This window comes from Bos indicus x Bos taurus, chromosome 6 (genome assembly GCF_003369695.1).
Source record: "Bos indicus x Bos taurus breed Angus x Brahman F1 hybrid chromosome 6, Bos_hybrid_MaternalHap_v2.0, whole genome shotgun sequence".
Taxonomy (NCBI): domain Eukaryota; kingdom Metazoa; phylum Chordata; class Mammalia; order Artiodactyla; family Bovidae; genus Bos; species Bos indicus x Bos taurus.
The window spans coordinates 2352369-2369512 of NC_040081.1; positions in this window are offsets into that span (position 1 = coordinate 2352369).

A 17144-nucleotide genomic window follows, 5' to 3' on the forward strand; every position below is an offset into this window, starting at 1 on the left:
ATGTGGGGGAGTAGATTGGGATTAGGTAAAGTCATGTTATAATAGTCCAGGTATGAAGGAAATGTCAAGGAAATGATTTTGAGGTGTTTTCCATTTGAGGTGTTTTGATGTTTTCCATTGAAGAGTTGCTGAGTCTTCTCATTTAGTAAATAATCAAATCTTTTGGTTGGGCAAGAGACTCAGGGAAGGATAAACTAATGTTAATGAAGACAGTGGAGAAACAAAGTCATGGCATTGTGGGTGTTTGTGAGACAGAAGTGTTATTACCAGTTTCCTTAAGACTCTTGTTCAAAACCCAAGAAAGTCTGCTTGACCAGGAACAAACACATATCTTTAAGTTTGGACACAAAGAAAAAAAGTTATAAGAAGAGAAAAACAGAAACTAGATAGAACCAACTAGAAGCAAGATGGTGACAAATTTGACCTCCAATAGACCGGAGTCTCATTCTATGTTGATTTCACTACATTAGTGTACAAAATGATGCATATACTGGTGACTGTGACTTGAAGTCACTGACCAAAAAAGGACAGAAAAGGAGTAGCTCCCTCATTTCCAATAAAGCTCTGTTTTAACTAGAAAACTAATGCATACGCCTCCCCATTATTACTCTCATTCCTCCCTCTGTTGTCCTTATTCCTTAAAAGCAAATCCTTTGTACGTTATTTGTTGCGCATATATACAATGGAATATTACTCGACCATAAAAGCAAATGAAATTGTACCATTTATAGAGATTTGGCTGGACCTAGAGACTGTCATAGAGTGACGTAAGTCAGAAGTAGAAAAACATCTATTGTATAGTAACACATATATGTGGAATCCAGAAAAATGCTATCAGATCAGATCAGTCGCTCAGTCGTGTCCGACTCTTTGCGATCCCATGAATTGCAGCACGCCAGGCCTCCCTGTCCATCACCAACTCGCAGAGTTCACTCAGACTCATGTCCATCGAGTCAGTGATACCATCCAGCCATTTCATCCTCTGTCATCCCCTTCTCCTCTTGCCCCCAGTCCCTCCCAGCATCAGAGTCTTTTCCAATGAGTCAACACTTCACATGAGGGGGCCAAAGTACTGGAGTTTCAGCTTTAGCATCATTCCTTCCAAAGAAATCCCAGGGCTGATCTCCTTCAGAATGGACTGGTTGGATCTCCTTGCAGTCCAAGGGACTCTCCAGAGTCTTCTCCAACACCACAGTTCAAAAGCATCAATTCATCAGCGCTCAGCCTTCTTCACAGTCCAACTCTCACATCCATACATGACCACTGGGAAAACCACAGCCTTGACTAGATGGACCTTTGTTGGCAAAGTAATGTCTCTGCTTTTGAATATGCTATCTAGGTTGGTCATAACTTTCCTTCCAAGGAGTAAGCGTCTTTAAATTTCTTGGCTGCAGTCACTATCAGTAGTGATTTTGGAGCCCAGAAAAATAAAGTCTGACACTGTTTCCACTGTTTCCCCATTTATTTCCCATGAAGTGATGGGACCGGATACCATGATCTTCGTTTTCTGAATGTTGAGCTTTAAGCCAACATTTTCACTCTCCACTTTCACTTTCATCAAGAGGCTTTTTAGTTCCTCTTCACTTTCTGCCATAAGGGTGGTGTCATCTGCATATCTGAAGTTATTGATATTTCTCCCGGCAATCTTGATTCCAACTGGTGTTTCTTCCAGTCCAGTGTTTCTCATGATGTACTCCGCATATAAGTTAAATAAACAGGGTGACAATATACAGCCTTGACGTACTCCTTTTCCTATTTGGAACCAGTCTGTTGTTCCATGTCCAGATCTAACTGCTGCTTGCTGACCTGCATACAGATTTCTCAAGAGGCAGATCAGGTGGTCTGGTATTCCCATCTCTTTCAGAATTTTCCACAGTTTATTGTGATCCATAGAGTCAAAGGCTTTGGCATAGTCAATAAAGCAGAAATAGATGTTTTTCTGGAACTCTCTTGCTTTTTCCATGATCCAGCAGATGTTGGCAATTTGATCTCTGGTTCCTCTGCCTTTTCTAAAACCAGCTTGTATATCAGGAAGTTCATGGTTCACATATTGCTGAAGCCTGGCTTGGAAAATTTTGAGCATTACTTGACTAGCATGTGAGATGAGTGCAATTGTGCGGTAGTTTGAGCATTCTTTGGCATTGCCTTTCTTTGGGATTGGAATGAAAATGGACCTTTTCCAGTCCTGTGGCCACTGCTGAGTTTTCCAAATTTGCTGGCAATGCTATAGATGAACCTATTTGCAGGGCATGAACAGAGATACAGACATAGAGAGCAAACAGATAGACACCAGGGGTAAGAGGCAGTGTGGAATGAATTAGGAGATTGAGATTGACATATATACACTACTTTGTCTAAAATGGAGTTCCCAGGAGGCTCAGTGGTTTTAAAGAATCAACCTGTCAGGCAGGAGACGTGGATTTAATCCCTGGGTTGGAACTATCCCCTGGAGAGTTACATGGCAACCCACTCCAGTGTTCCTGCCTGGGAAATACCATGGACAGAGAGGCTTGGTGGGCTACAGTCTGTGGGGTCGGAAAAATGTTGAACATAACTTAGGGACTAAACAACAACAACAACACAATGTATAAAATAGACAACTAAAAAAAAGAAAAAAGAAAAAAAATAGACAACTGATGAGAAGCTACTGTATAGCACAGTAAACTCTACTCAATGCTTTGTGGTGACCTAAATGGGAAGGAAACTCAAAGAAAGAAGGGATATATATAGCTGACTCACTTTGTTGTACAGCAGAAACTAACACAACTTGCAAAGCAACTGTACTCCAAAAAACAAAACCAAAAAAATAAAAACAAACAAACAAAAAAACAACTCCACAAATCCTTCTTGCCATTAAGGCAAGAAGTTGATATGTGATTTATATTCTCACTTCTCTCTCTCTTTTTTTTCCCCTCCTCTGGCCTTTGAATAAAGCTTGTGCTGTTTCAAACTCAGCTTCAGTTTTGTTTGTGACCGTATGAACCTGAATGGAAAAAGAACTTTTCTTGTCGTCAAGGCAGGGGTCTTAGCCAGGCTGGGACACAAATGGGGATCCACATGACCTAATTCAGGGACAGTTTCAGTCCTTAGTGTCAAAGGGAACATGGGCAAATGCCTTCAGTCCTCACTCTGATGACTAAACTTTCAAGGGAACAACCACCACAGCACAAACGGAATTCTTTTTCTTTTCCATTTAACTTGGGAAAATGCTTGTGTAGGTAGATTTTATTTAAAATCATTCCTCCAATTATAGAAAAGGATTATGTTAAATTTACCCTCTAAGGATTAGCATGAAATCCATTTTCATTAGAGTAGGCACAATCCACAAATCAAGAAAAGAAAAACATTTTCAAAGCTGCTTCAATAGATGACATTCTGAGTGATTAACAGAAGCTTCCAGCTGTGTTTGTTAATTCCCATTAACCAAAAACCTTGAACTGTGGCTGTTGCCATATGCTAAACTCTGAAGCAAATGGCTTTATACCATCATTTCATGACTGATCAAATGTGTGTTTCTTTTCTCTCTTCCAATTAATGGGGATTGGAAAATATGAATTTTCAGTGCTGGCCTTCAATCAGCACATCCCAGAACATGTTCTACTGATGTAGTCAATTTCAATATTAAAAAAAAAAAAAATCCTCAGTGACTCCTTACAGTCTAGAGCTTTATTGTGTAGAACATATGCACCACTGCAGATTTTAACAACTAACTTAGAAAGTGTTCTCAAAGTGTTGCCCCCAAATGGGTTTGCCTCTTGATGTGTGTTGAGCCAAAAGACAACCAAGCTAAAGATAAAAAGAAGGAAAGTTTTATTCCTTGTGGTAAGAATGCTGAGAATCTTTCCCAAAGTAGTGTTGCCCTGAGCAGTAGTATTGGGGAAGTTTTAAGCTCAGAGTATATACATATTCATGAAGGAGCTTGAGCAGAAGAGAATTCAAGATAGAACTGGACAAAGGTCACAGAGTCAAAGTTTTACTTGATTGAATTCATGAGGGTCAGAAAGTGGGAGACCTGGGTTCGATCCCTGGGCCAGGAAAATCCCCTGGAGAAGGGAATGGCACCCCATGCCAGTATTCTTGCCTTGAGAATCCCATGGACAGGGAAACCTGGCGGGCTACAGTCCACGGGGTCGCAAAGAGTCTGACACTACTAAGTGATTAACATGAGGGTCAGAAAACATCAGTAGCGTCATCTGTTAGGTTCTAGTTGATCTGGTGGTTGAGTGCTCAAAGGGATTTGAATTTTGCAAAACAGCTCAAGAAAGTGCTTTGGGTTCATCTTTTCCATTGAAACAGAACTGAGAGTCTTACAACTGAGGTATTTTCTTTGCTGTTATCACTTCTCTAGCCAGATGAGTCATTTGTTCCTGCTTTCTTTTTTTCCTTCAAGACTGTTAATCTCTGGGACCTGTTCAAGGGCCAGCATTGAGGCAAGGCTTAGATCACAAATTGGCTTAAGTCTAAATGGGCTTCTCTTATGTCAAGAAAGCTATACATGGCCATCTTTCTCTATGGACTCCTTAGCCCATCCTTTGACAAAAGGTCAAATAAATTTAGAGAATATTAGATCAAGTAAAGTGAGACAAATTTATTAACTGTAGGTTATTAGGATCTCAGACCTTTAAATAACCTAGTGAAAGTTGTGAACCTATAAAACAAGGTATGGCCATCCCCAAAGCTTTTTCCCCATACCTTCCCTCATTTACCAGAACATCCTGCAGGTTAGATGTTGTTCATTTCCAACTAGAGGATGAGTACTGAACACTGGCTTAATTTAATGCATCTTCTAACCTTCAATTTGCTTTTCTATTTTTCAGTTAATATGTAATCCTTCATATTCCCATACTCAAGACATCAATTAAAGCAATTGAAATCTATCAATAAAAGTCAATGAGTCAATCTAAGGAGGAAAAATGGAAAATTTTAAATTCCAGTCAAACTGAGGATCGTAACCTGGGAACAGCCTCCCAGAAAGCTCTGAGAACTGTTCCACCCATTGGAAGTCAAAGCACAGTTATGTAAGTTTTTTGAGACAGAGGGCTGTATATTAAATGGTGTATTATTGACAGTTTACACAACTTAGATCTACAAAATGAGTGGATTATGGGTCATTGTGGCCTCCTTAGGATAGAAGGTTATTGCCAAAGATATCTGGTTAATACAGGTGCTCGATGTACCCTAAAGGGGAAAGAAGAGGCCCAAAAGAGCAAAGAAAAAAAAAATTTTTTAATTTTTCTTGTCTTGTCATTGAATTAGTTGACAGGACCCCCAATGGGGTACTAGCCTTTACAGAGATCCCTTGTCTCAAATGGGGAAGTTCTTTTTTTCTGCTCAGATACACACAGCCAGTAATGAAAGTGATGCTAAAGCACAAGCTTTATTCAACAGCCAAAGAATGGGGAAATGGAAACCTATTTAACAATTCAATTCAGATGGAGACACCAAATATATAGGGAGGTTGATGTAAAACAGAGGAAATTGGAAAGAGTGATAGAAATATTCATGAGTTATCTGAGAGCAGAACTCTGGTTTGGACATAGAACTCATGAAATACTCTTTTTCATAGAACTCATGCAATACTCATTTTCAGTACTTCTATAAACTTTTCTGGTTGTTGCCATTGTAGCTGAAATTCAGTCTCTGTACACTGCTACTGAATTGAATCTTGAAGACAGATTTTTGGATAAAGTAGAAAAAATAAATGTCCTGCTTTGCCAGGCAAAGCCACAGTGGGCTAATTCCCTCAAAACTGTCCTTTCTTGAAAGAGGTAGTGAGTGGCTCAAAGAAGACATGATCAGCTCATGGACAATCTTCTGACTGATTGGTGGTGAAGTAATTAGGAGTCATCATCTTTAACCTTCTGGTTCCACCCAGTCTGGGGTCTACTTGCTTGTGGGCAGCATACAGTTAAATTCTTCCACCTGGTGGGAGTTTCAGTATCAGCAAAACAGCTTCAAAATATTGTTATGTATATCTCTTGAGGGAGAACCAAGACTCTGCTCCAAGGTTGCACTGTTGTTTCTTGACTGCGCCTCCCTTGTCTCTGCATCCCCTTCCTTCCCCAATTAGCAAGAATTTGATCTGCCCTTTGTAACTCCCTTGTGGCTCAGTTGGTAAAGAATCCTCCTGCAATGCAGGAGACCAGGGCTCAATCCCTGGGTCATGAAGAGCCACTAGAAAAGGGAGTGGCTACCCACTCCAGTATTTTTACCTGGAGAACCCCATGGAGAGAGGATCCTTGTGGGCTACAGTCCATGGAGTCACAAACAGTTGGACAGGACTGAGCAAGTAACACTTGGAACACAGAGAAGGTCATGGAGGCTGAATAAAGTCTATTTCTTACAAACAAGAAACAGGAGACACAGATAGGTTTTTGTGCCCAGAAGCCTCACTGAGTCTTGTTTAGTTTCTTCATGACAATCATTAATTGTCATGGCACTGCTGGGTGTGTCATTTAGCAGCTAATATATTACAATGAGCATGTAATGAGGCTCTAGGTCCATTTAAAGTCAAATCTTCTGCCATCTTGGGTTTATTTGGTTCTAACCAGTTCTTGGTTTTTTTTGTTTGTTTGTTTGTTTTGGGTTTTTTTGTTTGTTTTTCTCTCTTTGCAACTTCCTCTTGAAACTTAGATAAGAATAATTGATTTCCATTTGAAGGAGGGGCAGAGGAAGGATTCTGGGACAACAGTCTTATCATAAAATATGAATTTTATTTCCTTAAACCTTTTATAGAAAATTGAACCAACTGGAGTTCATCTGAGAGCATGAAACATACCTCTTCAATACAAAAAAGAAAAGAAAATAATAATATAAAAGAAAAGAAAAATTCAATGTGGGTTCCTCTTACCTGCCAGTTGCATACATCTTTTCAAATGACCTTTGATGAAATAAATCATCACTGCTTTTGCCCTAGTATTTCTCATTTTCTAACTGTGTTCAAGACCCTGGTTTTATAAGGACTTCTGATACTCTGAAGACATATTTTCACTCATTGAGCAATATAATTAATAACAAAATCTCTTGCCAATTCAGAAAATCTCTCCATAAAAGAAAAGAAAGACAATAATGTTATTATTGAATAAACACATTAAACTTGAATATAAGAAATATCACAGGCAACCATCTGAAAGATTACAAAGAAATCTCACTTTTTATATAGTGAAACAGATGCAACTCACTATATACATGTTCTCAAAATAAATCTAAATAGGAAAAGGACTACGTCAAGGCTGTATATTGTCACCATGCTAATTTAACTTATATGCAGAGTACATCATGAGAAACACTGGTCTGGAGGAAGCACAGGCTGGAATCAAGATTGCTGGGAGAAATATCAATAACCTCAGATATGCACATGACACCTCCCTTATGGCAGAAAGTGAAGAAGAACTAAAGAGCCTCTTGATGAAGGTGAAAGAGGAGAGTGAAAAAGTTGGCTTAAAGCTCAACATTCAGAAAACTAAGATCATGGCATCTGGTCCCATCACTTCATGGGAAATAGATGGGGAAACAGTGTTAGACTTTATTTTTCTGGGCTCCAAAATCACTGCAAATAGTGATTGCAGCCATGAAATTAAAAGACGCTTACTCCTTTGAAGGAAAGTTATGACAAATCTAGACAGCATATTAAAAAGCAGAGACATCACTTTGTCAACAAAGGTCCGTCTAGTCAAGGCGATGGTTTTTCCAGTAGTCACGTATAGATATGAGAGTTAGACTATAAAGAAAGTTGAGAGCCGAAGAATTGATACTTTTGAACTATGGCGTTGGAGAAGACTCTTGAGAGTCCCTTGGACTGCAAGGAGATCCAACCAGTCCATCCTAAAGTAAATCAGTCCTGAATATTCATTGGAAGGACAGATGCTGAAGCTGAGACTCCAATACTTTGGCCACCTGATGCGAAGAGCTGACTCATTTGACAAGACCCTGTTGTTGGGAAAGATTGAGGGCAGGAGGAAAAGGGGAAGACAGAGTATGAGATGGTTGGATGGCATCACCGACTCAATGGACATGGGTTTGGGTGAACTCTGGGAGTTGGTGTTGGACAAGGAGGCCTGGCATGCTCCGGTTGATGGGATTGCACAGTCGGACATGACTGAGTGACTGAACTGAACTGAACTGAAAGGGATTTGACAGTATCATGTCTCACATAGTTCATCCTAAATTCATTTGGTAGTTGGGGTGACCATCTGTGTTACCTAATTGGCTTTATCCAAAAATGTTTCATAGATTTGTGATACGAGGTAGTTTTGTAATTGGGAGCAAAAAAAGCTTGTGCTAGAGTGGGGCTCCTCCCCTCTCACAGAAACAAGAGGTAAGGACTCTCTCTTCTTGACTGATTGCATTTCAAAGAGATGTTTACTAGCCCTTAAGAAAGATATTGCTGGGTCATATAGCTGGCAAGGGGCTTATTTAGGTTTAAAAAATTCACATTCATTCCAAAAGGATAGAGAAAGAACTCACAAGTACAAATTTTCTAAACTAAATACTTTGGGAGGGAAGGGTTCCTGTATTATTTTCATCAGGAGAATTGTTTCTTTTTTTTTTTTTTTTTGTCTCATGTTAAATTTTTCTTTTCCCTTACATTCTCAGAAGATGCCCTTCAGTTTCTTACCATATAAATATGGTCCTTTGAATGGATTTCTTGGTACTGAATAAAGGATATGGCTGTATATACTTCTAAAGTTTTTCTTTTTTTTTAATTTGGAAAACAAATTTTTTGTTGTTCTATAATGAAAACATAATCATGACCTTAGTTTGTTTCCTATCTTTAAATCCTTGAAACAGTTTTATAATGATTATTTCAATTGAATTTTTATTACTCAGAGGCAGATATTGATGCCCTTTTTTACTTAGGGTAAAAATTAAAATACAAAATGCAGCGATTTAAATATAACAAAGATTATAAATAATGCTGACAGCATAGTATGGTGGGAAGAGCATGTGTGGGATCTGGGAGCTCTCAAACACAAAAGAAATTTCAAGTCGGATTTATATTTGACATCAATTTGATGGTGTGAACTTAAAAAATATTTTCAACTTAAAAGTTGAGAGTTGTGTTTTATTTTGTGGGATTTTTAGGACTTCAAGCTTGGGAGACAACATATCAAGTAAACCTGAAAGAACAACTCTGAGGAGGTGAGAGAAAGAGGAAGAACCAGGCTACACAGAAGTTTTGCAGCAAAGATCAGGTAGTCAGAACATCAAATGATGATTGTTAATTAAATAAAACCAGATATGTCAAGTTAAGGGATTTAATGCTTTTCTTTGCATGGGAAGATGCAAGAGCCTGGGCTCACTGAAATCATTCCTTTGCTATGCGCCTCACCTATCTGCAGCCAGTATCCTGTTTCACATCTGGAGTTTTCTCAGGGCTCACTGTGATGAGCGCCTGAAGTCTGATAAGCTGCTAGATGGCGGGTCTTCTTTTCCTTCCTGAGTTTCCTCAGGCTTGCTTAATGGCTCACGTTGAAGGGTTGCAATTGCTGTTGACTGTGACATCTTTGCTTACTGATATGGAAGGAAATATTCCATTTCTCAATGACAGAAAGAAACCCATTGTATTCTAGATTATTTGAAAGGAAATGAGAATCTATTGGAAAGGGCACAGATTTTAGAGTGTAACAAATGTGAGTTTTAATTTTGGGTTTGACCCTTACTAGCGTCTGACTTGCTTTGAGACATCCATGTTTCTGCTTAATAGTTGTAACATGAAGATAAAGATAACCTTCTCATGGGATGTCTGAGAGAACTCAATGACATGCATGAACCAAGGGTCTGACTGCCTGCTGCTAAGTCACTTCAGTCGTGTCTGACTCCATGCGACCCCATAGACAGCAGCCCACCAGGCTCCCCCACCCCTGGGATTCTCCAGGCAAGAACACTGGAGTGGGTTGCCATTTCCTTCTCCAATGCATGAAAGTGAAAAAGTGAAAGTGAAGTCGCTCAGTCGTGTCTGACTCTTAGCGACCCCATGGACTGCAGCCTACAAGACTCCTCCATCCATGGGATTTTCCAGGCAAGAGTACTGGAGTATTCTTACTGAAAGATAACCCTCCCCCACCCCTTTTGTTTTCTTTTTGTAACTGAGTAGAAGGGCTCATGTGCCTGCAGTACAGAAAGTAAAACTCTGACACTGGGCATTTGCAGCAAAGTAAGTGTTTATTGCAGGACATTAAGCAACAGAATGGGAGACAAGTCTCAGGTCCACTCCCACTTGCTCTTTGAGTTGCGTGTGTAAAGGGAATCAATGAAGATACTGGAATTAATCATCATTGTATGACATTTATGTGACATTCCTTAATTGTATTTCTTAATTAATTGTAATTCCTTAATTATAATTCTTGATTGTAATTCCTGTCAGGAATCAGATGCTTACACTTTATGAGCCTCTGGGCTGTTGATCCATGACCCAGGGACTTGTACTTATCCTGTCTTGGTGAAACAGCCTGAGTTTGTGCATTAATGGTGATATTTACAGCAGCAATTTTAGTACATTAATGATTCTATGGGCAACAATTGTAGTCATCTAACTATGGCTGATAATGATCAATTAGCACAGGATTGAGATCAGAGGGGACAAGAAAGGGAATAAAGTTTTGAATTGAGAGTTAGTCATAAACTTGGCAGGGGAACTTGGTATGGGGTACTGGGTTTCATTTTCAAAAATTCTAATTAGTGGAAAAGATGGGACTAGATTTTATATCTTCTCCTTGTTCCCTACTCTCAAAGTGCTTCTTTTAATTTAATCTATATACTGTTATTGATTAAGGGAGTTGCAGAATTTTATGAATTTAGCTAAACAAAGATTTTTACTTATTTTAACTTAATTTTGATTAAAATATATAACAAGCTTATTTAATCTACATATTGCCTCCAAATTTTTGACAGATTGTTTTCTTTTAATGTGTATATGCTTTAGCTGATATTTAACTGTTTAATCCAAAATGCTTTTTACTCTTCAGTTCTGAAGAGTATTAGCATTAAAAAGATGATCTAAAAAGCAACTCATATATTTGGATTTATGATTTACTATGATGAAAGGTAAAGGATATTTGCTATGTAAAAGGACTTACCCTGTATTAAATGAGAGTGAACCTGAGATCTTGTGCTCTTTCTAGCTGCTAAACAAGAGCTGAATGGTTGAAGCTGCTTTTATCATCCTTTCCCTAATGATTTTGTGCTCTGTTGAACTGATTCAGCCTTGCTTATCCACTTAGATGACCATCAATTGGCACAACTCATTTCCAAGCCACTTAAACTATAGCAGTGAGCTCCAAAACTCATAATTTAAAATGTGACCTCCAACATCAAATAACAATTGGAAATTGTTTTGTATGTAATCTTTTTCAAGGCTTCATATCCAAATACATATTCAAAATCAAGCAAATAATGACTGTCTCAATAAAGTAGTGACTAGTAGTATATCTCTGGAAACGTCAAAAGTCGAATTCTGTAAATATATTTTTATCTAGAGAAAAGAAGACATTGTTTTTGCTCCATTTTATAAACGGCAAACCCCCCAAAAGTAAATAAAAATAAATTAGAGTTTCCCTTTTCTTCAGTGGTTTGGCATTAGGAAATGAGAAAATAAACTTAACTCAAGTGGTGACTGAGAGTATTAAAAATATTGTGTTTGATAAAAATACTTACTCAAATCATGAGAAACTATGAAAAGACCATCTCTTTCCAAGAGACAGTATTTAATTTTATATGGCATTATAAAAATCAAGATCATTTAGCCCTACATCCTAAAATGAATGTATATTTCTGCTGTTTCAAAATAAATACTATAAAACTTTCTGGAGTGATATCTGGGACTCTAACATACTTTTATGGTATTTCAATAATTTTATTTTATGTTAATTTTGCTTATGGAATAAGGATCTCAGCTAGGCAGGATCCACCAATGGACTTACTCATGAATGGAAATGTGTAAAGCCCTGCTGATAAGCCTATCAGAATTGATTGCTATACCTACACAGGAGCTTAGGAGTTTCCTAGAAAAATAACTTCAACTATGTTTCTTTCCACATTTCAGGCATGTTTTGTCATGTCTACCAAAATGGTGAGATTGTCCAATGGAAGTATCTTTGCAGAAGGGTTGAGAAATGTTGTTGGTGCTTAGTCATTGAAAGAAATATGTGTTTTGAGTTTGATAGTCAGTACTTAAACCATTCTTGGGCCAATTCTCACTTACATTATGGGCCCTATGAAGAGAATCAGATCAGATCAGATCAGATCAGTGGCTCAGTCGTGTCTGACTCTTTGAAGAGAATAAGATATATACAGACAGGTTCTGCTTTGCATAGTAGTGCAGGCCAAGAGAAAATTCCAAAGCTGAAGTTTTAAAGAATTACTTAAAATTAATGATAAAAATAATAATTGTTCTGTAGTCTTCAAAAATTTTATTAAGAGGCGGTCCTAAGATGGTGGAGGAATAGGACAGGGAGATCATTTTCTTCCCCACAAATTCATCAAAAGAACATTCAAACGCTGAGTAAAATCCCCAAAACAACTTCTGAATGCCCGCAGAAGACATCAGGCACCCAGAAAAGCAGCCCATTGTCTTCGAGAAGGAGGTAGGAAAAATATAAAAGACAAAAAAAATGAGACAAAAGAGGTAGGGATGGAGCTCCATCCTGGGAAGGAAATCTTAAAAAGAGAGAAGTTTCCAAACACCAAGAAACACTCTTACTGCCGAGTCTGTGCCGAGCCTTGGAAGCACAGAGGGCAACATAATAGGGAGGAAAAATAAGTAAATAATTAAAACCCACAGATTATGAGCCCAGCAGTAACTCCCCCAGTGGAGAAGCTGCACAGACGCCTGCACCCGCCACTAGCAAGTGGGGGCTGGGCAGGGAGGTGTGGGCTGCATTGCTTAGACTAAGGATCGGGCCTGAATGCCCCCGAGGCTAATCAGAGCAAACTAATTTGGGCTAGCAAACCAGACTGAGGGAAAGCTATCACGTGAAAAGCCTTAAGACACCGCCAGGCCTGCGCGCAGAACAAAGGGTGAAACAAAACTAGCTGGCTGCAGACCTTCCCTGTCCTGTGACAGGCAGCCAGAGCCAGAAGGGGGCAATCGCAGCCCCAGAGAGACATTATCTACCAAACTGCAAGCAGGCTTCTTTGCTTCCTAAGACTTCTTGGGGTTCTGGACAGTTATCCACCTGAGAAGGTGCGCCAGTTGTACACCCAGAAAACCGAGCGGCAGGGACAGGAGAGGCGATAAGTCATAGTGACCGTGCTCACCAAACACCTCATCACTCGAGCTGCTCGGAGCCGGGAAGGGCACAAAACGCAGGCCCAACGGAGTCTGCGCTTCTGAGGACTACCTGAGTGCCTGAACCTGAGCACCTTAGACCTGGGAGGTGCATGCAGCCCAGGGCCGGCCTCAGACGGTTCCTGGCGGAGCAATCTAGAGCCTGAGCTGTGTGGGCAGGGAGGGTGCACATGCCCTGAGTAGGGGCAGGCCCAGTGTGGCTGAGACACTACGAGCACACGCCAGTGTTATTTGTTTGCAGCGTCCCTCCCTCCCCACAGCGCAACTGAACAAGTGAGCTTAAAAAAGTGTCCACCACCGCCCCCTTGTGTCAGGGCGGAAATCAGACGCTGAAGAGACCCGCAAACAGAAGCTAAAACCGAGGGAACCGCCTTGGAAGTGACAGGTGCAATAGATTAAAACCCTATAGTTAGTACCGACTACATAGGAAGGGGCCTATAGATCTTGAGAAATATAAGCCAGACCAAGAAACTATCCAAAAATGAACTGAGCCCACACTGCGTACAACAACACCAGAGAAAGTCCTAGATATATTTTTACTATTTTTACGATCATTCTTTTCTTTTTTTCTTCTTATTTTTTTTATTTTCTTTTTTTAAACTTTTAAAATTTTTAAGTCCTGTATTACTCCTTTAATTTTCATTTTTATAACCTACTATTACTTTTCAAAAAACTTTGTTAAAGCAAACCTCATATATGTATTTTAATAACTTTTGTGATTTTGTTTTTTTCTTCTTCTTCTCTTTAATATTTAAATTAAATATTAATATTTAATATTTCAATTAATTTGAAAATTAACCTCTACTCTAGAATTTTAATCTTTGCTTTTTGGTATTTGTTATTAATTTTGTACCTTTAAGAACCCAATCTTCAGTACCTATTTTTACTTGGGAGCGAGATTACTGGCTTGACTGCTCTCTCCCCCTTTAGACTCACTTTTCTCTCCACTAGGTCGCCTCTGTCTCCTCCCTCCCCCTTCTCTTCTCTACACAACTCTCTGAATCTCTGTGTGTTCCAGATGGTGGAGGACACTTAGGGAACTGATTACTGGCTGGATCTGTCTCTCTCCATTTGATTCCCCACTTTTATCCTCCTGGCCACCTCTGTCTCCTTCCTCCCTCTTCTCTTCTCTTCTCTGTATAAATACATGAACATCTCTGAGCAGTCCAGACTGTGGAGTGCACGTAAGGAAATGATTACTGGCTAGCTTGCTCTCTCCTCTTTTGATTCCACCTCATCTCATTTGGGTCACCTCTAGCTCCCTCCTCCCTCTTCTCTTCTCCATGTAACTCTGTGAAACCTCTATGGGTGTCCCTCACTGTGGAGAGACTTTTCATCATTAACCTAGATGTTTTATCAACGGTGCTGTATAGAAGGAGAAGCCTTGAGACTGCTGTAAAAATAAGACTGAAAACCAGAAGCAGGAGGCTTAAGTCCAAATCCTGAGAACATCAGAGAACACCTGACTCCAGGGAACATTAAGCAATAGGAGCTCATCAAATGCCTCCATACCTACACTGAAACCAAGCACTACCCAAGGGCCAACAAGTTCCAGAGCAAGACATACCACCCAAATTCTCCAGCAACACAGGAACACAGCCCTGAGCTTCAATATACAGGCTGCCCAAAGTTACTCCAAAACCACTGACATCTCATAACTCGTTACTAGACACTTCATTGTACTCCAGAGAGAAGAAATCCAGCTCCACCCACCAGAACACCAACACAAGCTTCCCTAACCAAGAAACCTTGACAAGCCACTGATACAACCCCACCCAGAGTGAGGAAACTGCACAATAAAGAGAACTCCACAAACTGCCAGAATACAGAAAGGCCACCCCAAACTCAGAGATATAAACAAGATGAAGAGACAGAGGAATATCCAGCAGAAAAAGGAACAGGAGAAGTGCCCACCAAACCAAATAAAAGAGGAAGAGATAGGGAATCTACCTGATAAAGAATTCCAAATAATGATAGTAAAAATGATCCAAAATCTTGAAATAAAAATGGAATCACAGATAAATAGCCTGGAGGCAAGGACTGAGAAAATGCAAGAAAGGTTTAACAAGGACCTAGAAGAAATAAAAAAGAATCAATATATAATGAATAATGCAATAAATGAGATCAAAAACACTCTGGAGGCAACAAATAGTAGACTAATGGAGGCAGAAGATAGGATTAGTGAAATAGAATATAGAATCATAGAAATAAATGATTCAGAGAGGAAAAAAGAAAAACAAATTAAAAGAAATGAGGACAATCTCAGAGACCTCCAGGACAATATTAAATGCCACAGCATTCGAATCATAGGAGTCCCAGAAGAAGAAGACAAAAAGAAAGACCATGAGAAAATACTTGAGGAGATAATCATTGAAAACTTCCCTAAAATGGGGAAGGAAATAATCACCCAAGTCCAAGAAACCCAGAGAGTCCCAAACAGGATAAACCCAAGGCAAAACACCCCAAGACATATATTAATCAAGTTAACAAAGATCAAACTCAAAGAACAATTATTAAAAGCACCAAGGGAAAAACACAAATAACACACAAGGGGATTCCCATAAGGATAACAGCCGATCTTTCAATAGAAACTCTTCAGGTCAGGAGGGAATAGCAAGACATACTTAAAGTGATGAAAGAAAATAACCTACAGCCCAGATTACTGAACCCAGCAAGGATCTCATTCAAATATGAAGGAGAAATCAAAAGCTTTACAGACAAGCAAAAGCTGAGAGAATTCAGCACCACCAAACCAAGTCTTCAACAAATGCTAAAGGATATTCTCTAGACAGGAGACACAAAAAGGGTGTATAAACTCTAACTCAAAACAATAAAGTAAATGACAATGGGATCATACTTATCAATAATTACCTTAAATGTAAATGGATTGAATGCCCCAACCAAAAGACAAAGACTGGCTGAATGGATACATAAACAAGACCCCTATATATGTTGTCTACAAGAGACCCACCTCAAAACAGGGGACACGTACAGACTGAAAGTGAAGGGCTGGAAAAAGATATTCCATGCAAATAGAGATCAAAAGAAAGCAGAAGTAGCAATACTCATATCAGATAAAATAGACTTTAAAACAAAGGCTGTAAAAAGAGACAAAGAAGGACACTACATAATGATCAAAGGATCAATCCAAGAAGAAGATATAACAATTATAAATATATATGCACCCAACATAGGAGCACCACGATATGTAAGACAAATGCTAACAAGTATGAAAGGGGAAATTAACAATAACACAATAATAGTGGGAGACTTTAATACCCCACTCACACCTATGGATAGGTCAACTAAACAGAAAATTAACAAAGAAACACAAACTTTAAATGATACAATAGACCAGTTAGACCTAATTGATATCTATAGGACATTTCACCCCAAAACAATGAATTTCACCTTTTTCTCAAGCTCACATGGAACCTTCTCCAGGATAGATCACATCCTGGGCCATAAATCTAGCCTTGGTAAATTCAATAAAATTGACATAATTCCAAGCATCTTTTCTGACCGCAATGCAGTAAGATTAGATCTCAGTTACAGGAGAAAAACTATTAAAAAGTCCAACATATGGAGGCTGAACAACACGCTGCTGAATAACCAACAAATCACAGAAGAAATCCAAAAAGAAATCAAAACATGCATAGAAATGAATGAAAATGAAAACACAACAACCCAAAACCTATGGGACTGTAAAAGCAGTGTTAAGGGGAAAGTTCATAGCAATACAGGCATACCTCAAGAAACAAGAAAAAAGTCAAATAAATAACCTAACTCTACACCTAAAGCAACGAGAAAAGGAAGAGATGAAGAACCCGAGGGTTAGTAGAAGGAGAGAAATCTT